This window comes from Gracilinanus agilis, chromosome 2, assembly GCF_016433145.1.
Source record: "Gracilinanus agilis isolate LMUSP501 chromosome 2, AgileGrace, whole genome shotgun sequence".
Lineage (NCBI taxonomy): Eukaryota > Metazoa > Chordata > Mammalia > Didelphimorphia > Didelphidae > Gracilinanus > Gracilinanus agilis.
The window spans coordinates 688,857,313-688,884,495 of NC_058131.1; the positions used below are offsets into that span (position 1 = coordinate 688,857,313).

At 36.2% G+C, this 27,183-nt stretch overlaps 1 pseudogene; it reads left to right on the forward strand.

Annotated features, from left to right (window-relative positions):
• Positions 1-15,671: 15,671 nt before the first annotated feature.
• Positions 15,672-27,183, forward strand: part of LOC123233005 — a 190,397-nt pseudogene continuing 178,885 nt past the window's right edge.

Below are 27,183 nucleotides of genomic sequence, written 5' to 3' on the forward strand. Positions count from 1 at the left end.
CATTCTCTTGGCTCTGTTCACTTCACTTTGCATCAGTTTATATGTTTTTCCAGGTTTATCTGAATTCATCCTGTTCCTCATTTCTTATGGCACAATAGTATTCCATTATAACTATATTCTACAGCTTGTTCATAGTTCACAGTCCTTTCAAGAGTATATTCTTGTCCCAATTTTACAACAGGTCCTCTAACATTTATTATTTTACTTTATGGTCATTTTAGCTGAGCTGATAGGTATGAATTAGTACCTCAGAGTTGTTTTCATTTAAATTTCTCGAATCAGTAGTGATTTGAAGGATTTTTTTAATATGACTATACATGCTTTTAATTTTTTCCTCTGAGAACTGCCTCTTCATGTCCTTTGACCATTTATTGAATGAGAAATTCCTTGCATTCTTATAAATTTGACACGGTTCTCTATATATTTGACAAATGAGGCTATTGTCAGAGACACTTGCTATAAAAAAAAATTTCCCCTTATAATGTTATTTGCTTTGGTTTTCTTTACACAGACAGTTTAAATTTAATACTATCAAAATTGAATTTCTCTTTTGTAAGGGAAAAAAAGGGTTTGGGGTTCAATATATTAAAAGATGGTCACCAGATGATTGAACAATTGTCAATCCTCAATTAAGAATACTCTCAAGTCAAAATTGACTTTATGGAAGTTTATTTACAATTGAGAAGAAAGACAGGGGAAATAGGGAAATAAGAATCTAACACAGGAGGTAAATTACTACGATCCTCTAATTAATCCAGGTAGATCTAATTAACCCTCAGCCCAGAGTCAGAGGGCCAGAGGCCCGGAGGTAAATGAAGCAAAGCTTTATTCACAGAGTCTGTCTATTTAAAGAAGTTCCTTAAGAGAAATTCAGGAAGATTCAGTCTCTAAACTTACCATGTGGAACAGTCTCGGTCACAAACCAGCAGAGCTCCCTCAGGTCCCCTTCACAAAACCAGAAGACCCTCTCCAGCAGAAGACCTTCTCCTTTTAAAGGGGTCACTTATGCGTCACTTCCTGTGCTTCCCTCCTACTTTGTGTGTCCAAACACAATAGACGCTTCTTATTAGGACACTTGGGGGGGGGCAGTTGATTCTGATTTGTCACCCACTCTAGCACACGTGGATTAAAGACCTCCCAGAATTTGGAGGTGCTCTCACCTTTGGTGATTAAATCTAAAGATGGGCAGTGTAAACTTAATTCAATTATCACACTTTGCATTACATTCTCTGTAGTCTAACAAATAAACTTTTCCATGTTCCCCTAATTTGTTTATGATATCATCCTTTATTTCTAGATCAAGTATCCATTTTGATATTATCTTGGTGTGTGGTGTGAGATATTCATTGGTGCATAGTTTATGCCATACTTTTCCCAATTTTCCCATCACTTTTTTGTCAAAAAGTCAGTTTCTTCCCCAATATCTTGGATTTTTGGATTTATTGAATACTACCTACTCTATATCTTACCCAGTACCAGATTGTTTTGATAATTACTACTTTGTAATATAGTTTAAAATCTAATATGACTGGACTCTTGCACTCATTATTTTCATTTATTTTCTTGATATTCTTTTTAGAAATTCTTTTTTATTTATTTTTTCAGTTACAAGCAGAAATATCAAATGCATCCTTTTCAGATCATAATGCAATAAAAATTACATTCAAGAAAAGGAAGCAAAAGACTACAAATTCATTGGAAACTAAAGAATAAACCTAAAAAAATAATGGGTCAAAGTTCAAAATATAGAAATAATCCATAATTTCATTAAAGAGACTGACAATAAGGAGATAACATGCCAAAATTTATTGAATATAGCTATAGCTTTACTTAGGAGGAAATTTATATCTCTAAATGCATACATCAAAATAGGGTTAGAGTAGATAGATGAATTGGGCATGCATGCAAATAAAAAATCAGAAAAATAAGAAAGCATAAATCTTCAGTTAAAAAAACACCAAATTAGGCCCAAAGCAAAAGGTTTGAGTCCTGTCTTTGGAGTCCATCTGGTTGGTTCGATTCCAACCGGATTTTCATGGGGTTTGAGTTCCGAAGTCAGGGAATCGAGTTCCCTGAGGAAGGCCAGTGGACACACTGGAGGTTGGGAGGAGAGAGAGGACTGAGGCAGGATCCCCACATTAATTATTCAGGATCTTTCTGGGCTCCCCCAGGCAAGTGAGTGTGGGCATGCTCACCTTTGTCTTGTGTTTGTCTTGGCCAGTCAGGCATCTGTCAGCTTTAAACAGTCCTTAGTTTGTCTTTTGTGTGTCCTGTCTGGGTCTGGGTCTTTGGTGTTATTTCCATCCTTATCATGAGCCAGGGTGAGTCAACCTGTGCTTGCTGGTTTCCTGGCAAGGCAAGTTCAGAGGGGAAAACTGCAAACATTTTGCAATTCCCCGTCTAACCTCCCAGACTGGAGAAGCTGTGCTGCTCAGACAGCAGACTTAACAGAATGGGAAAGACAGAGAGAGGAGTTTGAAAAATTCAGAAAAATATATCTCTAATGGATTTCTGAGTATTTTAAACTCTAAGATAATTTAATTGATTAAAAGAAATCATATTCTCTGCTCTCATTGAGGTGAGAATCAACAAGATAATTTGTCTACATTTCTTCTTCCATTTCTTACTGGCCATAAGAAAGGGAACACAGAAATCATAAGACAAAAACAGTGATCCCACCACCAAATTCTATCAACAGGTTAAACACTGAGATGTATATTTAAACAAAATTGCCAGGGATTCTAAATGCAATCTAAGAAAAAACTTATTCAGACAGAAAAGCAATGATTCTGAATTATGTACTGAGGTACAGAAGTGCAATTTAAAACTTTCTTAGCTGATCAGAACCATCAGTTTTGAATAGATACTGATGGCATAGTATAAATCTATTGACTAATAGTTAGAAAATGGAATTTCAGTTAATCTTAAACATGCACAAACTTTATATTGGAAAAGTTATCTATTAAGACTTGCAGTGTGTAAAATATGGATTTAAATAATCAAATTTGCCAAAAATATTTATCAAACTGAATTTGAGGATTGCAAAATAGAAGGGTAAAGCATATAAGGATACTAGTTCATGACTTAAAAGAAATATTTAATCAGGTATGTAGATTTGTCCTAAGATATAGAGAGGCCAGACTACAGGTTTTATTCTTCTTTAAGCAGGGGTCTGAAAGAATAACTGGTATATGTAGGAAACATTGTTAAGAAGTTTTATTCAGGGACAATTTTGATGTAGTGAAGTTTAAATTAATATTCATTTGGAAGGGATAAATCATCAAGGTTTTAAAATAATCAGACAAATTGTATAAATTCAGTAACTAAAGAGTTAAAGAGCACAGCCACTTGAGAAGTGGCTACAGCCTTGGACATGTTTCAAAAATAATTTAACCCCTTCTATACATAGGAGGGAGAGTCTTTGACTATAGTTATTTTCAGAAACAGGGAAGAAAAATAATTATTGTGACAACTTAAATTTATGCTTTAAGTTACTAGATCCTCGTTAAATTATGTCTCCTATGTTCATTCTTTCATTAGTATTTAAAGGTTAATTGAATGTATTGTATTCTCATAACATTTGTGATTTGTAGTAATGCATTCAAATCCAGAATATAAAATTATAATAAAATGCACAACCATCATAATAATTTGATATCATTGTTAATATATACTTGATTGTGATGGCTTTAAAATTATTATAATGTCTTTTCTGAAATAAAACTATTATTTGCAAATGTAAGAATATTCCAAGGTACCTGGTTGAAAATTTTGAAGTTTTGAATCAATATCCTTTGAAGAATAATTTTATATCAAGATCAAAACATGTAAATCTTACAAGTATAATAATTTATATAGTCATAGATTAAAAAAAACTGCTACAGAGAAATGGAATTTTCCTTACTTTTAAAAACTTAGAACTTCTAACAAATTTATTTACCCCTTCCTTTCATTAAATTTAGAACCCAAAGGGGTAATTAGTAGTCTCATTGAATTTTGATGTGATGTGGATAATAATGTTGCAAGCAAAGCTGGTACAAATATTGGGTTTTAAGAAAATTGTTATTGAATGTTATCAAAACACGTACGTTACTTTGTGAAAACTGAAAACATATGTTCAAATATAAACTATGTGTAAAAGCTATTTGTTTAAAAATTGATCATGACTATTTACTCTGATATGATTTGTATTGTAAACCAAAAGTTTGAAGAAAATTGACTCTCACAATAAGTTAAGTGAATAACCAGCCGCTGCCTTAACCCTCAATCTTCTTAACTCTCTCTAATCAAGATAACATTAATGAAAACTTAATCCCAAGCAAAGCTATTAACTCTTTTTCTGTATTATTGGAAAGAATTACCAGATAACTTATACATTAAGAAACTGTTGGAAAGAAAATTTGTTTATCATATTTTGTAACATTATAATTTTTCATTGTGTATCTAAATCTTGGAAAGCTTTCAAATGCTATTGGTAATAATTACTGTTTAAGGTAAGTCATTGAATTTGCAACTGATGTTACTCATTAATGGATTATTGATTTGGATTCACAATTCAAAAGAAAGATATCATTGATAAATAATGACTCTTACCTGAAGTCAAACAATGTTATACTCCCTTCCCTTCATTCCATATTCAAAGCAAAGTGACATAATAATTGAAGCCCCAGAAATTTGAATGTATATAGCAAGAAAATATGTTCCACTGTTTACTAAAGAAACTATACATACTGTTATGAGTAAGATGAGATTAGCTAGTTATTAGGAATTAAGATGTACCTAGCAGGAAGGAGCTGGAGCTGGGAATTCCAGGTTGGAATGAAGGAGGAGGAAGTCTGCCTGTGCTCTGTGTGTGGACTCCATTAGTAATATTCCCCTGAACAACATGACTATACTTTGGCCTGGCTCCTGCGTGAAGGTAATCCTGTGTTGTTGCCAAATTAGGAGCTTGTACACCTTGACAGCATGCATTCTGACATTGGAATACATTTTGTTGTCCATTTCCCTGACTAAAACCATTATTCCAATTATTTCCCCTGTAACCATAATAATTATTATTATCCCAATTATTTCCATTGTTATTATTGTATCTCTGCCCATATGATCTCTTTCTGTATCTGCAGTCTCTTGCAAAATGCCCAATACGTCCACAAACATAACAAGATTGCTGCCTCTAGTTCCTATTGTTTGAACTGCTATTGGTCTTATAATTATTATTATTGTTTCTCTTTTCTGCTGCCCGTAACACTGGTACCGCCTCGATTTCACTTATTTCCTTCTGGTTAGCTAGAGAATTTGCCTCCCTTAATTGCTTCCTCAGATTTTCAATGAGTGTATCTTTGTCATCACTACTCCTGTCCTTTTCTTGGGCAAAAACGTATGTTGCTTTTTGTTTTAATTCATCTAGACTTAACAATTCCCAATCAGGGTAATTGTCCATAAAAAATTTCTTTACCTGTGGAACCGAGTTTCTGACAAAAATTCTTTTAACATGATCTACAGTGGTATTTTCTAGAATATTCATGTTCAAATACATTTCTGCTGCCTCTATGATTCTGTCCAAAAAAGTTGCAGGGGTCTCTACTGTTGTCTGCCTGATTTTTTCAAATTTTCTCCAAGAATTAGGACGCTTAACATGCTTCTCTAGAACCTGAATCAGAGACTTACACGCTTGTTTTAACATGCGGTAGGTAGGAACTGAATTCAGGTCCAGTTCCTCCCAAGCTACAGGCCATGGTGTCATTCCCTCCATGTTTCGTGTCTCCTCTATAAACTTTGCTCTGTCATGGTACGATAAGATCTCCCCTAACACGAACCAGCAATCCTCAAAGTCTGGATCATGTTGTTTTACAAAAGCTTTGAAGCTTTTCACAAATTTCCCAGAGTCATCGTGGAAATTTGGGATCTTACGTTTTAGATTTTCTACATCCTCAGACCTGAACTGAGTATGCTGTTTGACATGGAATACACCATCTTCGCGAACGATGGGAAGATCACGAAGGGGAAAAAGATTAATGGGGGTTTCAGCCTTATTCTGAGCCTGTTGTTCTAGCTCAGCCTTTGTTGGAACACCTTTGCCAGAAATGCCCATGTTCATATATTCAATCATGTTGCCAGTGTGGGAAGTACCAAAGGATTGACCAGAGAAAGAACCGTTTTGCATACACATTTCTAAATTATCTAACTTAATTTGCAATAATCTTAACATTTTTTTGGTTTCAGAATCCCTGAAACACCAAGTCACAATGATTTTAATACAATACCCAATATGAAACAATATCCACTTCAATTTGTATACCAAATAACCAGTCAAAATCAGAACTGGCATGTGACATAATAGATCCAGTATATTAATTGTTAAAATGGGTTGTGCAAATTCTAAGTCCATTATCCCTCTAAAATACCTGGGTATAACTCTAAACCACAGGTAAGGAATAGCCCAGACACCTTTCCACAAAATCACAAACACATAGTCTATCCAATCTTCAACCACCATTGTGCCCATCATTCCCCAAACAGACCAACTAACAACAGAATCTATTGTATTATTAGCCACTATTCTGACTAATAACAATTACTAACACAATTAATTAAATACAGACACAATTAAACACAGCAACAGAGAACAAAACCAAAAAAAAAAAAATGAAGAAAATCCCTTTCTCTGGGGCAGCAGCAAGCTTGATAGTATTTTCCCCTACCCACAGAGATTTATGAATGACCTGGGGTGGGGGCTGAGAAGCTCTGAGCAGCTCACCACTGGTTGAGAACTTTCAGCTCTCACCCAATGGCTGAGTGGCCCCTCGGAATGTTCAAGCCCCTCTTACTTCCTTTATGAATCTAGCTGGCCAACTGTTCACTTCCTGTCTGTCTCTCTATCCACCCATCTGGGTAGTGCCAAACTGTAAGAAAATATAAGGTAATGGGGTCACCAGGGATATTACAATAAACTAAGGGGTTTGTGGGAACACACTTTAGGATTTATGAGAGACTGGACCAGGGTGAAGAGACCAGAGTTTTTCTGGATCTCCACAGGAACTGCAGCTGATCTTAACTGTCACCCAGCTTCCACTAGACCAGAGTATAATAACAGGCTAACAAGGTAAAAGGGACTTAACTGCTTTAATTGTTAGACTAAAAGGTGGAAAAGGATTTCTATACTAAAATCTAAGGGATAAAACCACAGGGCAATGTGAGGACTTATTCTACTCTTATCTAAGTGATCTAAACTAACAGGGTCCAAGGAGCTATAAATGGAGTCTCTGGGTTTCTGCCTCAAACCTGGAACCTGCCAGGCTTGAGTACAGCTAGGGCTTTGTGGCTTAGGGATTCTCACTGCAATCCACTGATGATCTCTGGATGCCAGGAGCTAAAGTTGTCTCAGGAACCAAGTAGTAAGGGGTTTGCTTGAAGCACTATCCTCTTCTCTTGGCTCTGTAGATCTTGTCCTTTCCTTAAATGCCACACCACACAGGATCCCAGGGGAAAACAGGATGCAAGGTGTCCTTTGCTCTGAGGTCTCCCAGGCTGGCAACAGTTTTTGCCTACCACTAATGGAGTCCACACACAGAGCACAGGCAGACTTCCTCCTCCTTCATTCCAACCTGGAATTCCCAGCTTCAGCTCCTTCCTGCTAGGTACATCTAAATTCCTAATAACTAGCTAATCTCATCTTACTCATAACAATACCCCAAGTGATGTTTCAATGAAAGTTAGTTTGAATCTCTTGTACATTAATTTATTTGTATAATTTCTAAACATCAATTGGAATAACTAATTACAGATACAAAGAAACAAATAACACCCCAGAATTATAATATGGGGATTGGGGTTTTCTTTTATTCATACAGGAAATAGATCTGATTTTTGGGTAAAAGACATTTCACTAAATCTAAACTATATATATGATTTTGATTTTTAAAACATTTTACTTAAAAAGCATTGTATTTTTCCCTGAATTTTTAATTGTCTTATTGCTTTTCCTTTTAATTTTTTTATACATAGAATAATTGACTTTTTTCACTTTTTCTCATTTCTTGTAATTAAAGTACATATAATCAATGTTAATCTTTTTTTGATTTTACAATAATATCAGTTTAATATTAATGCATACCCACAAAGCCTTGGTCTATGAAAACCTGCCATGAATTGGTAAATATTATGGGACTATAATTATTGATTTTGTCTGATTCCAAGTGAAGGAAACAAAAGGTCAAGGAGACCACCCAGTCCAATGGGATTGGTGAAAACTTCACAGGGCCTAGTACCACAAGGTCAAAAAAGACTGTACCAATCCAGGAAGGATTGACAGAACTTTCTCATGCCAAAACTGAAGGACTTAAACTTAGATTGTGGTTCCAGGTTGCAGCTTTTCTGACATATGTTAGAGGCTGGACTTCCTTGAGCTTCATCCTGGTTAAGTACCAAAGGTTGGCCATCATCCTGGCTCAAGTTAGGGCAAATCAGAGCAGGGAAAGACCCTTCCCTTTCTCACAAAAAAAAATTGGTCCTTTTATTTCTCTTATAAGTGTGGTAACTTTCTATAGTCCTGGCTTCTAAATGGGTAATTGCACTATTGCTTAAATCACTTTACTTGGGCCTTGATTCAAGGACCTGCTATAATTTTATTTTTTTCCTACATTTTTGCACATAAGACTTTGATATTTTACATTTCATTCACAAGTTATTCTTTTTTATCTCTTCTCTCTTTTATTTGGATTTTTTAAATTTTTTAAATTTCTTTTACCAATTGATTCACACAACCCCAAAACTCAGTCATGTATCCTTAACTAATCTGGATGTTAGCCTTAACTCTCTTCAGGGGAGAATGTATGTTTTATAAACTATAATGTAAAATTTAAATTCTTTGGAGAGTAATTTCAGGATAAGAAATTTTCCACCTTCCCAGAATGCAGACAACAAACTTGTTTGGAGAAGACACCATGAAGATGCCTGCAGAGACCTACACTGCATCAAGAAGATCCAAAAATGAACTTTGGGATACAGTTGCTTGAACTATGGAGAGTTTAATGCATTTGTTTTGAATGTACACTCTTGTGCCAAAGGGGACTGCCCCCTAATTGGCTTTTTGTCAATGCACCTAGCAATCATTGGTCATTGTTTTTGTCCTCTTTTCTTTTCATCCTCAAATTTGTGTAACTTTAAAGTTTCCCTTGGCCCTCATAAGAGAAATTCACACAGCCCAACAGGTAGATGCCCTTTTTCAATTTAAACAAAGAGGGTGAGTATTCAAATTCAAATTGAGCTACAATCCCTGCATTTAAAACAAAAAGGGAAGACATGTAGAGAGCCAGAAATAAACAGTTTAATCTGTAAATCCTATCAGATCCAGCTATAGCTGATGATTATAACTAATTGATGACTCCTTTCATTATTAAAAAGTTTTCTTGTGTAATAAATCATTTTAATTTAAAGAAAAGGGGGAAATATGTGGGAAGACAATGATAGAATAGATAAAATCTGAGACTCCTCTTTTGACCCCCTTTGTGATCCTTGTGATTTCTTGTTGAAAAGTATTGTGGCCTTACTGAAGAGCTTTAGGTTCCTAGCGAACCAGCATTTAAAAGTTTAACACTCTGGGGGCAGCTGGGTAGCTCAGTGGATTGAGAGCCAGGCCTAGAGATAGGAGGTCCTAGGTTCAAATCCGGCCTCAGACACTTCCCAGCTGTGTGACCCTGGGCAAAGTCACTTGACCGCCATTGCCTACCTTTACCAATCTTCCACCTATAAGTCAATACACACAGAAGTTAAGAGTTTAAAATTAAAAAAAAAAAGTTTAACACTCTCCCCCTTTGGTCAGGAATGCAGTTGCCTGGTATAGCCAAGGCCAAAACCTTAGCAGGGGCAATTCAATCCTGAGAAAAATATTCCCTGACTTGGCTTTCTGATAAGAACCAAGTCAAAATTCAGCCTTGGCCTTGGTCTGTTCTGAAGCCAATGAGACCTTTTGTGTTTTGAAATGACATCATTTATAACTTCTGCACATCTGTGAAGTTTTGGGGGTGGGGTTCTTTTGTGTGAAATGAGTCTTGAAATATATATATATATATATATAATAAACTCCATGCTCCTGGAGACAGAGCTGGAATCATGAGCTAAAAGATGTTCAGTGTTCATTATTTCCTTATCAACTAAACTGTCCTTATAAGATTATCAGAGATGATAAATAGATCTCGAGATTTGGCGCCCAATCACAGGGACCTTGGATCTTGGATCTCTGGATTCAGGTAAATATTTGCCCTCCACCTGAAGAATGGAGCTAAACTTCAACATATAGGCAAAGTCATGAAAAGGGCTGGAAAAATGAGCAAAAAACAAACCCAAAACCTGATCATAGAAATTTACTTTGGTGGCATAGAAGATCAAAATAGGAACTTTATAAGAGGACAAAAAAAGACAAAATTAAAACATATGAAACCTCAAAAGAAAGTATAACAGTATGTCAGTCCCCAAAAGAACTGGAAAAACTCAAGAAATGAGTTAAAAAGTAAATAAGAGAGATAGAAGAAAAATGACGAAAATAAATTAGTCAATAGCTTTGTAAAAGAGGCAAAAAAAGAAACCACTAAAGTAAGCAATTTCCTAGAATTTATAAGTAAAAAAGAGAGAGAAAACATTTTAAGATGTAAAATCAATAATTTTGAATATACTAAATTTAAAAGGATTTGCACGAACAAAACCAATGTAACCAAGGTTAGAAGGGAAACAACAAACAGAGAAAAACCGTTGTTACAAATTTCTCTGATAAAGGTCTCATTTCTAAAATCTATAGAGAACTGAGTGAAATTTATAAGAATAAAAGCTATTCCCCAACTGATAAATTGTCAAAGAATATGAACAAGCAGTTTTCAGATAAAGAAATCAAAGTTATCAATAATCATATTAAAAAATGTTCCAAATCATTCTAGATTAGAGAAATGCAAACTAAAACAATTCTGAGATACCACCTCACACTTACAAGATTGAACAACATGACATTCAAGGAAATTTATCAATGTTTGAGAGGATATGGCAAAGTTGGGACACTAATGCTTTGTTGGAGTTGTAAACTGATCTAATCATTAAGATGGCAATTTGGAACTATACTAAAAGGGTTATAAAACAGTGCATATCCTTTAATACAGTAATACCACTACAAGATGTGTATCCCAAAGAGATTTTTTAAAAGTTGGGGAGAAGGAGTAGGGAGGATCTACTTATACAACAATATTTACAATAACTCCTTTTATGGTGACAAAGAATTGGAAGCTGAAGAGGTAGATGTCCATCAGTTGGGGAATGTCTTAATAAATTATGGAATATGATGGTGATGGAATACTATTGTGCTATAGGAAAGGTTGAACAAGACAATTTCAGAAAAGGCTGGAAATATGTACATGAACTGATTAGTGAAATAATCAGAACCAGTAGAACATTGTACCCAGTAACAGCAATATTGTAGAAATGTCAACTGTGAAAGACAGATATTTTAGCTACAATGATCCAGGAAAATTCTGAAGGACTTAGGACAAAGAATGCTATCTACTTCCAGAGAAAGAAATGCTGGAGTCAGGATGCAGATCAAAGCATACAATTTTCCAACATAGTTTATTTGTGTTTTTATCTGGGGGTTTTGATTTGATATGAATATTCTCTTACAACGATCAATAACATGGAAATATGTTTTGCGTGATGATACATGTATAACCCAGATCAAAATGTTTACTCTCTTTGGTGGAAAGGAGGAGAGAAAGAAGTAGGGAGACAATTTGGATCTTATAGTCTGAAAACATATGTGAAAAATTCTTATAATATGTAATTGGGATAATAAAATATGTTTAAAAAATAAAACAAAATAAATTTTTATAAAGCACTCTCTAAAACTAGAATTGACCAAATGGGAAAGGAGGCATAAATATCCAATGATGGAAAAACTTTCCTAAAAATTAGAATTAGAAAAATGAAGAAGGTAGTACAAAATCTCATGAAGAAAATAGATTCCTAAAATTTTAACTGAGAAAAAAAGAATGGAAAAAAATAAAAAGAAAATCTAAAATAACACACTGGAGAAATTATTGTCCTGGAATATAGTTTCAGGAAAGATAATCTAAGAATCACTGGAGTACTTGAACATCTTTCCCTTTTCTTTGATTTCTCTGTAATACACACCTCATTATGTTACTGCTGGTCAAAAGGTTTCACAACCTTTTGAGCATAGTTCTGAATTGTTGTCTTGAATGCTTGGACCAGTTCAGAATTCTACTAACAATTCATTAGTGTCCTGTTGTCCTACATTTCCTCCATAATATGTCAGATTTTCCTTTTGTGCTTTGTTATACAATCTTATAGGTCTGAGGTGGTACTTCAGAGTTGTTTTCATTTGAATTTCTCTGATCAACAGTGTTTTAAAGCATTTTTTATGTGATTATGAATAGCTTTGATTTTCTCTAAAAACTGCTCATATCCTTTGACAATTTATTAGTAGGAGAATACTCCTGGTTTTAATAAATTTACTTCAGTTGGCTATACTTTCAAAAGGGAATCCTTTGTATTCCCTTGTAAAATGTCTCCCAGTGTCTTGTTTTCCTTCTCATTTTGATTGAATTTCTTTTTTTTGCCAAACCTTTTCAATTTCATGTAATAAAATTATCAATTTCAATAAAAATTATTGATTATAAAATGATCTCTAGTGATCCTCTTTATCGCATTTAGTCAGAAACTCTTCCCTTATCCATAAATCTAATTGGTAAAATTTTCAATGCTTTAGTAATTACTGATGTCTAAATCACATACTAGTTTTAGCCTTATCTTAGTTGTGTACAGATTGAGATAATCACCTACACCTACACATTAGAATTCATGATTTTTATAAGGATTTCTAACTAAAGCATAAAGACTGCTTCTGTGAGGGATATCCAACCCCTTCCTAAGTTTGCACTTCTCTTCTATCATAAGATGCTGACCATCTGAGTTTCATGTCCTGAAATGGTACAAGTATGCACGCCCTTTCTTTATGGAAATAAGCATCCTTCCCCAGATCAGATGAATCTGAAGTAATGGTCATTGCTATTCTCTAAATAAGAGTATTCTCTTGTGATCTGACCTTTAGACTAATATGGGTATTCCTAATTGAACTAACCAATCAGCTGTGTAGTTGGGTAATGGTTTCTAAAAAAGGTCTATATGATGTCAAGTCTTGTGATATGTCATAAACCTTGTTTGGATATATTCATTTTGTCATTGTCTTAGTATATAAACCAGGTCTCTACTGCTGGGCATTGTCATTTGCTGGCTTCTAACTATGTAATATGCACAGTAACCAGTTTTATCTGGGAGACTTAAAATTCTACCTTGACTTGGAGAAATTTGGCTTTTTGACTTTATTTACCTAAATTGTCTATAATGGGGTGGTGGATTATTTTTCTGTAACATCAGGGAAGAAAACTGATAGTAAGGAAGTGACTTGACCAGATTCAGAGTGGTAGCCAATGGTAGAGGCAAGATGATATTTTTGCTATTATTCTCATAGCATTTAACCTCCATTTTTCTCAGTTTCCTCATCTGCAACATGAGGATAACAATATCACCTACTTACTTAGGTTTGCGTGAGGATTAATTGAGAAAGCTTTTTGGACAATGTCCAGAACTTAGGACATGTTTTATAGATGTTAGCTATTCTTATTTTTTAAAACCCATACCTTCTTTCTTGGAGTCAATACTGTGTATTGGCTCCAAGGCAGAAGAGTGGTAATGGCTAGGCAATTGGGGTCAAGTGACTTGTCCAGGGTCACACAGTTAAGAAGTGTCTGAGGCCAGATTTGAACCCAGGACTTCCCATCTCTAGGCCTGACTCTCAATCCACTGAGCTACCCAGTTGCCCCCAGCTATTCTTATTCTTATTATTACATACATCAAGGTTCTTTGACTGGATCAATGGAGGGAGTCCCACTAACAATGGAGATAGTAAGCCATTCATATATTTCTAAGCTAAGCAGCTCTTCTTTCAGTACTTCTAAAGCTCCTCCACAGGGCCAGAATGCAATGATCTTCTAGTAAATGACTAATAGCCAACTACACCTGTCATAGTTTTCAGTTGATCTGAATTATTAATTATTAAAATTTGCTCCATCACTTGTTAAGACTAGAAATAAAAGAAAAAAATCAAACCCTGATTTGTGATATCTGTCAGGTATTCAAGGCATAAATAAAAACACTTAAATAGAATTTAATAATCAGTTCTCTTGAGCTGGCCTGAGCTGGCTCTTACACACACTTGGGTAAGATTTTTATTTGCTTATCTTTTAGTTTTGTTTCTGAAATCTCAAAATTTCCTTTGTTTCAATAGAGAAAGAGACTTTAGTAGAATAGCATCTTTATGCAAACTTTATGAAGGGGTGGAGTTTTTAATGTAAGAGATGACAATAAGAGAAGGATGACTAGCTGACATCCTACCAGTAGACCATCAAGGAATGTACAGACTCTCATTCAAAGAATTAGGTTGGGGAATTCCTTGCAACCATGGGAGACAATTTGGGCAAAGGCTGGGGTTTGGGAGACCACATAGCAGGGTAGTTTGGCAGGGATGTAGAGTCTGGGATGGAGGATAATGTCTTTGTCATGATCATCAATCCCTGAAGTGTGATAGCACTATTGAGGGTACATTGTGTTATTTTTGGAACTTTAAAGATCTGTGAGCAAGTCCAACATGGGGCAAGGCATATATTCTGATGGGGTGTTCAGGGTCTTTCATCTAACATGAAAACGCAGAGGTCAATATGAACAAAGAAACGTGTTTCATCTCAGTCCAAGGAGGAAGATCAGGAGGAATAATAATAGCTCCTATGGCTACAGGTTCAATGCGAGATTGATGGAAGTTGTTCAAGCTAGAATGGAGCAGGTCATCCAAAAAAGTCTGTGAGAGAGATAGGTTTGTGCTCTGCATAAGGTAGACAAGAAGCCAGTTATTAGCAGATGAGGGCATACAAGAAGAGATGATTGGAGGGCATGTTTCACCAAGGACTGATAAAAGAAATGGCACCAACTTGAAAGGTCAGGATTAGGAAAACTAAGGCTCAGAAGGGACTGAGGGATACAAAAATATTGGAACACCCCTCCCAAGATGTGAGGATGAAGAATCAAGAAGAGGTAGACAGTGGGCAGGGTGCCTTGGTCAGGTGGGCCACTACTCAAATAGAACAGAAAGAAGCCAGAGCATGTCAATGCTCATTTTGTTGCCATTTTCTCTCACAAGAAAAATCTTCAAGCTGAAGAAAGAAAAAGCATGGTGAAGAGGTCAGTTCAGTCCTATGTAGCTCAGAAGACAAGGAGATTACACCTAATCACCTGTTTCCTGGAAAGTCAAACCTGCAGGATCTGACATTATGGTCCTATGACCCCACAAGGAGATAAGCTAATCAAAGCAATTTTACACTCCCATTTTCTTTATGCAATTTAGTGCAAGTTAGGGTCAGGGACAGATTTCAAAGTAATGTGGACATTTTCTTAACCCTTGGTTGCTAAACTATCTAAGTTAATAGAAAACAAATGCTGTTTGTCCTCATGATATCATTTTATTGACTGGGTAACCACACCCCTTGTTTTCTACCACTTATTATAACCAGCAGGCATTTGAGCTGGTACCTCTGAAAGTTACAGGACCATCTCTCTGGGCAATGGAGCCTTGGGGACTCACCACAACTGCTCTCCTGGCATGTGTCCTTTTTCTGATCTTTTTATCTCTAAAGAGCCATGGAACCAAAAAGGGGAAGCTCCCACCAGGTCCCACTCCTCTTCCCATCATTGGCAACCTCCTGCAATTGGATTTCAAGAACATGTCTGCATCTTTCTCCAGGGTAAAGGGGATGGGTTTGGGGTTTGGATTCTAGCTGCTTGTGTAATGGGGTTTAGACATAATGACTTCACACTAACTGATCCAGGATGGTGATTTAGAATCTTAAATCATGGTTGGTGTGAGTCAAGGGCTCTCTCTGTATATTAGCAATGTTAAACATGCATATTTTAGTAATAATCTTTGGTAGCAAAAGGAAGTCAACAATGGAAACAAATATTTATGAAGAATTTACTATGTGTAATGCATCATACTAGATTCTGGGATACAAAGATAAAAATAAATCATCCAATTAATGAGAATTTCTTAAGTACCTTTGTGTGCCAAGCACTATGCTGGATACAGGAGATAAATATGTCAAGAATGAAATAATCTCTCCTAGAAAGGAAATAGTTCCTTTCCTCTAGGAGCTTACATTTCCTAGAGGGATATCACAAATTCATAAGAATACAAGTAGAAAGCAATTAGATTAAAGAGAAAGTACTTGTAATTGAGGGACCAGAACAAGGTTTTGAATTGCAAAGAGATCTGAGGTAGACCATGAAGGAATGTACAGACTCTTATTGGAAGAGTTAGGCTGGGGAATTCCTTGCAGCCCTGGGAGACAATTTGGGCAAAGGCTAGGGTTTAGGAGACAACATAGTAGGGTAGTTTGGCAAGGATGTAGAGTTTGGGATGGGGGATAATACAAAATAAATTTAGACAATTGGATTGGAGCTAACTGTGGAAGCAGTTTAGTACCAAGTTAAGGAGGAAATAGGGAGCTACTGCTGACTTTTGAGAAGAGGAATGGTACTGTCAGAACTGTTTTATAAAAATATTAAGTAATTAATTGTGCAAATTATTCACAGCAGAAGAGAAATACTAGTAGCTAGGGGTTGAACCTGGAGGTTATTGAAACAATAGATTAAAAGATGATTTATTAAGTATCTACTGTGTGCTCAATGTTATAGAGACAATGTAGAGTAAGAGATTTCAGCTTTATGTCCGTTGGAAATGCCTTGTGCTCCTTAGGATATATTAACAAAGCAAATGATAATACAACACAGTTAATCACATCATTTTCTAGTCCTGAATCCCTGGGTAGTGTCCAGGACTTTCATGTTGGGACTTTTCTAGTCTTTTATGTCTGTCACTGCAGCATGGATAGAAGCAACTGCCAAGTGATTGCTTCCAGGGTTAACATTGATGGTGGCTGGGAAGGAAGAAGGAACAGTGGTCTGCAGATCTGGGCTGTTTCTTCCAGGAATCTTGGGCTTACCTGCCTGGCAGGGTCAGTTATTTAGTAATTGGTATTAGTAGTGGTGAGAAAGGTGAGATACTTCTCTGCAGTGATTACTCTTCACTTAAATGATGATGGTTTGGTCCAGTGATGGGAAAACTACAGCCTGCCGGCCAGATGCGGTAAGGGAGAGGAGTGGAGCCTGAAGTGTTCTATCCTGCCTGTGCAACATTATTCCTAATCTGACGAATACAACGAGTAGGATACAATACAATAAAACTTCTAAAGAGTTACCTTAGAAACAGAGTGACAGATGAGCATTTCCTTTCCTTTGGCCCCCTCTTTAAAAAGTTTGCCCATCACTGGTTTAGTCTATGCTGGAAGCAGAGGCAACAGACTATGGGTACGAGCTATTGATATGAAGGAGCCAATCACAGACGCTTGAGTAATAGTTCTGGGCTTTCTCCATCAGTTTCCAGGGGAACTTGGTAGTCATTGGACATGACTTTCATATTTCAGCTCCTCCCTCCGTTAGGATGACTCACAGAATTAGCCAGCTTGGGTGCCTGTCTCACTAGCCAATTACCATAGTTAAAAGGGTGGAGGGTTGGGGGAGGTGACAGTCTTAATTGGATCAGTGAAAATGTGAAGAGGCAAGAGGGAATAGATATGGGATATATGAAGTCAGAGTCTATATAGACTTGACAATTGGCTATTTGGATATTTGTAATAAGGAAGAATGAAAATCAAGAATGAATCTGTGTTTGTAAATCAGGGTGAATGGAAGTTCTTTAAGAGTGGCCCACTTGTTGGATGCCTTCAAGAGAAACGGACAAGTTTGGAGAAGGTGTAGTCTTGGTATGTGGCAAGCAAATGTGTTGTCTTGCAGACATATTAAGTGCTAACCAAAGAATGATCTGAAGTTTAATTTTGTGAATGTGAGAAAAACTGAGTTGTTTTTCAAACTTCTATTTGAGGGGAAAAGGAGATTGACTAATGGAAAGAATTCTTGTTTTGGTTGCATGGGACAATAATGTCCACAACAGAAAGGAAGGAGAGCTGCTGGTTTATTATTTGACTATAGATTTCTCTGCCAAGGAGAATGACATGTCTTGGGCAAGACTGAAAAAAGTTGACTAACAGAGAGCTCATGTTCAAGAGAAATAAAGGCAGTATGAGAAGAGTTCATTTTACTTAATTACTTAATTTCCCTTTATTTCAATGAATAGAATTTTCTTTTCTTTTCCCAGCCTTAAAGTCCCACCATCCATAGAAAATAAAGTCCCTATTACAGATAGGTAGCCAAGCAAAACAAATTCTCATATTATCCATGTCCAAGAATATGTCTCCATCTGGACTCTGTGTCTATCCCATTTCTATCAAGATGTGAGTAACATGTTTCATCATGAATCCTCTGCAATACTGATTTCACAGTGTGTACACCATAGTTTTTCAAAGCTATTTGTTTTTTAGTGTTGTTTTTATTATATGTCTTTGATTTGCTCACTTGTCTTTACCTGAGTCCACATAAGTCTTCCCATGTGTTATAAAGAAATAGGAATACTTCTACTCCTAGGGGATATATGGATAACGGTGAGGGAAGCTGTGTCTCTATATTCCCCTAGGTTGCTGGTGAATGGGGAACACCAACCCAATCACCTTTGCTTGATGTTATGATTCCCCTTCTAAATAACAGTGCCCAGGAAGGACCCTAAATTGTCAGGTGGATGGGTAACCCTTTCAGGTCCCACTTGGGGTTGGATCAATTATTAATATTGGGCTCTGATTAGCCTTGGATCACATTGTTTATCTGACTGTGTTTGCTCTCTCCCCAAGGGCTGTGATATAATGACCAGTCAGGAAGGTACTTATTAAATGCTTTTATCTATGATGTTAAATAGGGAAAGGATAATCAGGATACGGATTGGGGATTGGACACCCTGTCAAGCTAATATCTATAGGCTATGATCCCTCAGGACTGGAGGCTATTGATTCAGTAAAGCTAGAGCTGTTGTTCTTCACAACCTCTTCTGGTTCAGATTGGCCACTGCCAAATCAGAGAGAGTCTGCTCTGCTGGATGCAGCTGTATTGATGATTTCTCTCAGCTTTTTTTATTTTCAGTTTGTGATGCATTAGCCTTCATGGCCTTCAGGAAGTAATCACTCTTAAAAAAAAAAAACCACCCTCTTCTTCTTAGACCTCCTTCCTCCCATTCACCACCTGGGCCCAGATACCTAAAAAGCTATGATGATTCAGATGCCTAAAGATCTAGGGAGATTCAGAGAGAACCAATGACCAATGGTCAGAGACCCAAAGATCAATGATCAAAGACTCAGGACACAAGATCAATGGTCAAAGGTCCCTCCCAGATGGCTGTTGGGGTATTTATACTCTCAGGCCAACCAACTTTTGCTCCTAGCTCACAGCATCTGGGAACATTCCAATGTCTTCAACTGTCTCCCCCATCAATCAAGGTGAGACCAACATTTCCCAGGGTTTGAACATGGCACATGTTTCTCTGAGACTAGCTTGTTCTTCATTCCTTATAAAACATTCATACACCTACATAATAATATATAATCCTGAAATAACATGATATATACTTTTCCCCAAAATCACCCAACTATCTAAATTATGCTGTAAAGTGCTTTTAATCAGAATGAGTGTTACATTTTGTCACAAGCTTTTTCTGCATATATTGATATAATTATATATTATTTGTCATTTTTGTTGTTAAAGTAATCAAATATGTGATTTTCCTTATAGTTAACCATCCTGCCATACCATTTGTTCATAATGTATAATTTTTGTGATAGATTTGTTGTAATCTCCATGATAGTATTTTATTTAGGATTTTTCCATATCAATTTATTAATGAAACAGCTTTATAATTTTCTTTCTGTTTTATTGCTCATTCTAGTTTAGGCATCAAAAACATATTTGTTTCATAAAAGGTATTTAGCAGGACTCCTTCTTTACCATTCTAAAGAAATTATTTAATATTGGAATTATGTGCTCTTTAAATATTTGGTAAAGTTTACTTGCAAATCCATCTGGTCCTGATGCTTTTTTCTTTGAAAGGTAATTTATGACCTGTTCAATTTCTTTTTCCAAAATCAGTTTACCTAAATATTATTCCTCCTCCTCAATTAGTCTAAGTAATCTATACTTTTGTAAGTATTCTTCCATTTCACATAAATTATTTAATTTTTTGGCATATAATTGTGCAAAATAACTCTTAGTGCTATTTTGATTTCATCTTCATTAGCAGAAAATTTTCCTTTTAACTTTTGTGGCTAATAATTTAATTTTGTTCTGTTTCTCTTAAAAATCATACTAAAATGTAATCAGTTATGCTACTGATAGCAATGCAATAACCCAGGACAATCCCAAGGGACTTATGAGAAGGAATGCTATCCACTTCAAGAAAAAGAACTGTGGGAATAGAAATGCAGAAGGAAAACATTTGATTTTTTACTTGTTTATATGGGTATTAAATATGGAGTTTTGGTTTTTAAAAGATTATCAAAAAATGATCAATATGTGTGATAATTAGATTAAATCTACACTGCCCATATTTAGATTTAATTACCAAAGGTGAAAACATCTTCATTTTTTGGTGGTCTATAACCATATGTGCTTGAGTAGCAAATCAGAATTTACTGACTGCCTCGTGGGCAGTCCTAAGAAAAGTGTCTGTTGTGATTGGACACGTAGACTAAGAGGAGGCCACAGGAAGTGACACAAAAGAAGCCCCTTTAAAAAGAAACCTCAGTCAGCTGAGTTTGGTCTTCTGATTTGTGAATGGGATCTGAAGGAGCTCTGCTGGTTCATGACTGGGCCATTCTGTGTGGCGAGTGTAAAGACTGAATCTTCATGAACTTCTCTTAAGGAACTTCCCTTTTAATAGAGACTTTGTGACTGAAACTTTTGCTTCATTCACCTCTGGGGTCCCCTGGCCCCCTGGGCCTCTAGGCCTCTGGCCCTCTGAGTTTCTGGCCTTGGGTTAATTAGATCTACCTGGATTAATTAGGGGATCAGAGCAAATTACCTACTGTGTTAGATTTTTATTTCCTTATTTCTTCTTCCTCTTCTCATTTGTAAATAAATTTCCATAAAAGTCATTTTAACTTGAGGTTACTCTTTATTTGGGGATTGATAATTGTTCAATCCCCTGGTGACCTAACCTTTTAATATATTTACCAAATAAATCCCCTTTTCCCCCTTTACATATGAAAATAAGTTTTGAGTGATAGCACATGTATAACCCAGTGAAATTGCTTGTCAGCTCTGGGTGGTGGGAGAGGAAAAGGGGAGAAAAATACATAAATTGTATAACCATGGAAAATACTTAAATTAAAAATTAAAATTAAAAAATAAAAATCATATTAAATGCTTCGTATATCTTTTTTATTTTTTGTAAAAATAATGCTTAGTTTTATTAATTAAATCAATAGCTACTTGCACACTCAATTTCATTTATCTTCCTTTAATTTTTAAGATATTTAATTTGGTATTTAATTGGGAATTATAATTTGTCCTTTACCTAGTTTTTGGAAATATTCTACCAATTGATTAATTTGTTCTGTCTTTTATTTTATTGTTATATGCATTTAGAGATTTAAATTTCCTCTAATTATTGCTTTTGCTGTATTCCATAGGTTTTGGTATATTGTCTCATTTTCATCATTTTTTAAAATAAAATTATTTACTGTCTTTATGACTTGATTTTTTTCTAAATTCATTCTTTAAGATTAAGCTATTTAATCTCCAGTTAATTTTTATCCTCTTTCCATGATCCCTTAGTAAATATAATTTTATCACCTGAATAAGATGCATTTAATATTTCTACTCTTAAATGTAAATTTTTTGTGTTTTAATACATGGCCAATTTTTACAAAGGTACAATGTAGCACTGAGAAAAAAGCACATTCCTTTCCATTTCCATTTAGATCTCTACAAATAGCTATCATAAATAAAATTTTATTTCTCTCTGTGGCATCCTTATTTATTTTATGGTTAGATTATGTTGGTCTGAGAAGTAAAAATTGAAGTTCTGTACTATTTTAGTTTTATTATCTATTTAAATCTCTATCTCATTTAAATAAATTTGCTAGAGCTAACTCTAACTTCTTGCCAGTGTCAATCATTAGATTTTCAAAATGAGAATTCACACATTAGGAATCAGTAATTGCTACCAATCAGGGCATGATTTGTTGTTTTATTGATTGTTTACTGATAGAGATCAGCTCTATCAAATAATTGAAGGTACCCCAAGATGGGGTGGGGGAGATGAATAATAGATTTTGGAATCTGGAGGGCCAGAGACAAGCTAGTAGAAAATCATAGCAAAGTTTATTGATCATAACTTCTAATTCATAGACATATTTGAATGAGCTGAGGGATTAGGTAAGCTTTTCACATACACAATGGATGTCAGAGATTTATGAGATTGGTACAATGGATTTGGTTTATATCATCGAATCTAGACAAAGTTTTCTATAGGCTGATAAATTAATATACCAATGTGTAACCATCTAATCCAGAGAATGCAAACATCAGTGAATTTTGGTAAGAACATACAGTCTGAGCAAAGGGGGTGGTGAGGAGTGGTTAAAGCCACTCTTCACCTATATAAATCCCCATTCCTCTCCTATACTTTTACCTTATCCCATCTTAGTTTTAGCTTATTTAGTTGTAGCATAGTTTAGGAGATAGCAACCTTTTATTATTTTGCAAACTTAGTTAGGGATAAGAGCTTAACTTAGTATAAGAGTAGTAATCTCTTAGACTTTAGTAACTATTAAAATGGTGCTAGTTGCACATTTTGAAAAGAAAAGGGGCATTTGTAGTATACAGAATTGGGGGTTATAGTTTTTTCTAGCTTTGGCTGAGTTCCAAAAAGCTGTTAGAGGTTTTAGAATCTTGAGGAGAGGCAGTTGACTGGATCTTCCGTGAAGGGAGGAAGTCAATGAGAGAGCTCTTAGATTATCTAGCTTCAATATTGAATTTTAGCCTAGCATTGACATATTTACTTAAGAAATTATTATTTTAGATAAACCCTTTATATCTTCCTTTCCCAATACCACCCTGCCTTCCCTCCCTTACCTTAGTGGCTGTGGAGTTTATAAGGAGAGAAATTAGAGAGGAGTTAAATCTGAGAAGAGTTATCTAATTGACAGCATTATTTATAATTTAATCAATTCATCATTTATTCCCTTTAGATAGCATTTTGTAAAACTGAGTGAGGCAGGTCCTTACTCAGATTCCATCTTTACTTCCCTTCCCCCACCTGAGGTTCCTGAGATAACTGATAGGGCTTTCCTTTAACCCACCTTCCTAACAAACATTCTTCAAACAATTAAACCCTTTGTGTTTCAATAGTTCTATTTAGTGTAATTTGTCTGTTAGTTATCAAGAGGGGAGAAGAGGGAAAGAGACAACATATTCTGGGCTTAGAGGGAAGCTGGGCATCCATCTTGAAGAAAGGTGTTACTTCAAAATAGGTCCCTTCCTGTGAAATTAACTAAAGCCTGTTTGTTAATTTCAGTCTAGTCTATTACCCTCAGCTTGTGTTTGAGTCTAAGTCCCAGTCTGTAAGCCTGCAGTGTTAGCCTGTTTAGTTTAACTTCTTTCTCCCAAGAAGATCTCGGTTTCCCTTCTGTGTTATACTCCTGACTTCAGTCCTATTACACCCTGAATCTCCTTTAATCCCAGCCTACCTGTAGCCTAGTTTATCCACTTACCAAGTCTCAAACATCCTCCTTTCAATTCCCTTATCCCAAACACTTTCCTTCAAATTACCCCCATAACAAGCCTCAGGTGAGGAGTGAGCTATGTGTCTGGCTTTAGCTGGACTATATGAGGTGGGGAGATAGGAGGATGGTAGGATAGGAGAAGGAAGGGAAAGAAAGGGTAGAAAGGGAAAGGAAGGTAGGAAAGCTGGGGTAAGGAGGGGAAATTGACCCAACTTCTTCAGAGCTCATTAAAGATCAGGTAGCACTTATTGTAGAATAGCTAGATTTAATTAGATTTGAAAGGGAAAAGTTAAGTAGGGGAAAAGGGTCTCCTCTAGTAGGCACTCCTCTCTCCAGGGTAGAGAGCCTCCAGGGTTGAGAGAGCTCCTCCAGGACCTAGAGCTCCTGGAGCACCAAGAGAGTGAAAAGGCACCAAAACTCTCTCTTTTATACTTTCTCTGACACTTCCCACAAATGAAGTGGGAGGTGTTGGGGAAAGTTGTAGCAGGGAGTCCTGGGAGACAGTCTCCCAGGGCTCAGAATAAATTTAAATGACACAACTATGGCTATGTCAGAGCTTTGCAGCTGGGCAGGGAAAAGGGGGGTCTTTAGGCTTCCCAAAGCTTTGCTTGATGGAGGCCCCCAGCTCTCCTCACAGTAAGAAAGTTAAAGATAAAATGTTAATAAAGCTGCTTAAATGTGAGTGTTTACAATATATTTTCCCACCCAAGGACTCAGTGTTTAACATTTGATTGCACCCCTCTCTATTAATCTATAAACATTGTTTGACCTCGAGGAAGAGTGTCGTACAAAACTCAGAGAATGATGTTATCGCCATAGCACAGGTCTGGGACTTGAAGGCTCGTAATAATAATAACTGGCATTTGGATAGGGCTTTAAGATTACAAAATGCTTTATTTCATTATCACATTTGAACTTCGCATGACTCATATAAATAAAACTCAATCTCTGATCTTTGAGCCTTTGCACTTTTCTGTCTGGGTACATTTTTTATAGATAGTATACTACTGGGAGCAAACTATTGGAGAAATGAGAGAGCCTGCCAAATAAGCATATAAAAATAAATTTAAAATAATTGCAATGTTATATTTGGAGGGGAAGGTAATGGCACCTGAAAAAGGTATCATCAGGAAAGACATGTAGGAAGTGGCATTTGAGTGAAGCCTCACAGAATTTAGGAATTCTAAATGTCAGCTGCAAGGAAGGAGTGCATGCTAGATAGACATGGGCATTACAAAAGCAAGACAATGAGAGACAGTGTTTTGTAGGAAGCTGCAAGAAGGCTAATTCTTTTGAACCATGGAGTAGGTCGAGAGCAATAAGGATGCTAAAATGGTACATTTCAGCCAGGTTGTGAAGAATTTTAAATGCAAAATAAGTTTATATTTGCACCCAGAGGTAATAATAAGACACTAAAGTTTGCTGGCCAGAAAAACAAAATGGTCAAAATAAAATAGTGATACCCTATTGTAATAAGGAATAAGTCAAGGTAGATAGGTGAAAAATTTAGAAAAAGTATATTGGAAAATGCAAGCTTGAGTTGAACATTCTAAGGGCTTTTGGAATGTGGCTGAAAGATCACAGGCCTTTTGAACTCTAGGACAGTTGGGAGTTTTTGCCACTGGTGGAGGAACTTGTGCCCTGATCTCACTGGAGAAACCCCACTTGAACTGCATTTTGAGGAACTACAAATAGGTCTGGATCAGTAGCTTTGGAGGGTGGACCTCCTGGACTGTGACAGCCTATTGGAGTGACCCAGTGGAGTCTGTGGACCGTACCAATACCCTGGACCCTGGGACAGCTGAGAACATCATTGGAGCAAGTAGTGAGATCCCCATAACCCTGTCAAGCTTGCATTTAGCCTAGTATAGTGTAGTGTAAATTTTATCTCCCCTGCCCTGATTCCCTGGACCACCTAAACCTCTGTTTCTTTCCTCCTGCAGTTGTTAAGAATAGTTTGCCCCATTTCCTATTTTATTATTAAAACCATTTAATGTTACTTCCTACTGTCTCAATATAAGCCCAAAAGACTCACAAAAAGTAAATTAGTTTCCCTGGCGAAGTTAAGTGTTTAACTGTTATAAAGGACCTGCTCTATAAACCAGAGATTTTCTGAGTGGCCTAGGGTGGTCATGGGATGTAAAGAACGAAACAGATTGAAAGTACGGCTTATTAGCTCAAAGTGCTCTGAGGTACAATGGAGTCACAGGTTTATTATATATGAAGTCAAAGATCCCTTTCACCCAAAAGCACAAGGAAAGTTTCCCACAACTACACAGAGCTGTATTTTTAATATAGACAAAACAAAAAGCCTTAGAAGCTTCAAGGTGTAGATAAGAACCTATGCTAAACTTTTAGCTATATTGTTATCACCAAGCCAAGTCTGGGAATATTTTGGTAGGACAGGAAGCCCCTGAATTTTTCGACCTTGACTACTTTTGAAACCAAGCAGTTTATTCTAAATCTGGGCAAAATGTCCTTGCTAAGATTTTGGCCTTGGCTTACCAAGCAGCTGCATTCCTGACCAAAGGGGAAGAATGTTAACCTCTTGACTGTTGGTTTACTGAAAGCTCAAAGCTTTTCAGTAAGACTATACTGCTCTTTCAGAAAAGGTGTCATGAATCATGAAAAGGAGTCACAAGAGGAATCTTAGATTTTTATCTTAGATAACCCAATCCAGACTTACTCTGATAAGAGGAGAGGGGTCAACACACAACTCTCTTGTCTGTGTTGCCTTTTTGATGGGGTCCAGATAAAAATATCTATTCGAGATTCTTATTTTTCTTAATGGTTTCCCACATATTCCCCATTTCTTTTAAACTAAAGTGATTTATTACACAGGAAAACTTTTAATAATGAGAGGAGTCATAAAGTAGTTATAATCATCAGCTATAGCTGGATCTGATGGGATTTACAGATCATACTGCTTCTTTATGGCTCCCCGCAAACCATCACACCAAGTATTCCTGTCTCTCCCCATCCACCTATTTCACTATCCAGGAAATAGGAAATTTGGAAAAGAAATGAATTTTAGAGAAAGGATGCTGAATTCCATTTTATACTGATTGTGTTGAAAGCTAATTGAAGAGAGATAGTGGAGATAGACCTATACATCTGGGATTTATTTCCATACTGATGATGAAGTTATCAAGAGAGAGTATAGGAAGAGAAGGGAAGATGACCCAGGACAGAACCATGGGGAAAATCCATGAAATTATCATTCAGTGTGTATTATGATCTAGCAAAGAAGATGGATATGGACTAGTCAGACAGGTAAGAAGAAAGAAGAGAGAGACAGACAGAGAAAAGGATCAGAAAAACCCAGAGAGAAGAGGCTAAATTGTAGGAGAGGGTA